Source organism: Callithrix jacchus, chromosome 10 (assembly GCF_049354715.1).
Source record: "Callithrix jacchus isolate 240 chromosome 10, calJac240_pri, whole genome shotgun sequence".
Lineage (NCBI taxonomy): Eukaryota > Metazoa > Chordata > Mammalia > Primates > Cebidae > Callithrix > Callithrix jacchus.
This window is the reverse complement of record NC_133511.1, coordinates 126,659,398-126,660,703: the sequence shown is the minus strand read 5'-3', so window position 1 is coordinate 126,660,703 and position 1,306 is coordinate 126,659,398. Positions and strand designations below refer to the sequence as shown.

At 49.1% G+C, this 1,306-nt stretch overlaps 1 pseudogene; it reads left to right on the top strand.

The window, feature by feature from the left end:
- The first annotated feature begins 330 nt into the window (after positions 1-330).
- On the top strand, positions 331-1,027 carry LOC100409896 (dnaJ homolog subfamily B member 6 pseudogene; annotated as a pseudogene).
- The last annotated feature ends 279 nt before the right edge of the window (positions 1,028-1,306 follow it).

The window sequence follows — 1,306 nt, the reverse complement described above, 5'->3', positions numbered from 1 at the left end:
AGACACCTCGGGGGCCAATGGGCAGGCCTGAGTTCTGGAGGGGCAGTGTCCCAGACACTCACCAGGGCCCTGCAGCAGCTCCTTGAGTGTGTCGTATGAGTGTTCACGTGTGGGGGCATCGTGTGCAAACCTGAATGTCAAGGTGTGTGCAAGGAGACTCGTGCACCAGCACAACTAGAATCTTCTGTTTTGGACATTTCCATACACACATAACATTGCAAGCACAGCAGTGCTGGAGCCGACAGGAGATCCAGGCCGCCACCCCGCCTCCCCTGCCTCCCGCCACCGGCTGTCTCTGTTCTCAGACGTATTCCAACAATCACTCAAAACATGGTGGATTACTATGAAGTTGTAGGCATGCAGAGACATGGCTTACCCAAGGATAGTAAAAAGACCTGTCAGAAACTGGCACTGAGGTGCCACCCAGATAAAAATCCTGAGAATAAGGAAGAAGCAGACAGAAAATTCAAACAAGTAGTGTAGGCGTATGAGGTGTTGTTGGATGCTGAGAAATGAAACGTCTATGGCAAATACGGCATAGAAGGATGAATTGGTGGAGGAAGAGGTAGAAGTCACCGTGACGGTTCGTTCCAGTCTGACTTCGCATTTTGTAACCCAGATACCTTCAGGGCATTTTTTGGGTGGACGGAACCCATTCTCATTTGACTTCTTTGAAGAACCTTTTGAGGACTTTTTTGGGAATCAAAGGGGTCCCCGAGGAAGCGGAAGCCGAGGGACCGGGGTCGTTTTTCTCCACGTTCAGTGGATTCCCATCTTTTGGAAGTGGATTTTCTTCTTTTGATACGGTATTTATTCATCTCAGGGGCCTCGCTTCATTCTCTTCCATGTCCTTTGGTGGTGGTGGAATGGGCGACTTGCAATCACTGCCAACCTCTGCTAACATGGTTAATGGCAGAAGTCACCACAGAGAGAAAATGGTCGAGAAAGAGTAGAAGTCGAAGAAGACGGCCAGTTAAAGTCCTTAGCAATCCATGAAGCGCAGCTGCTGCGCTTGGATCACAGGTAATTCCACGCGGGCTCTGAACAGAAATGGTGGACCGGGACAAGCGCCATCTGAGGATTAATAGGAACTTTTTTTGAAGATTTCAAAGGAACTCAACTTTCAGTCGAATAGTACCTGGTCTATTTATAAACAGCTCACTGGAGCCTCTATTTGTCATAGACTTTTGAGTTTATTGTTGGGACCACATAATAGGACCATTTTTTTGAGATGGAGTCTCACTCTGTTGCCCAGGCTGGAGTGCAATGGCGCGATCTCGGCTCACCGCAACCTCCGCCTCCTGGG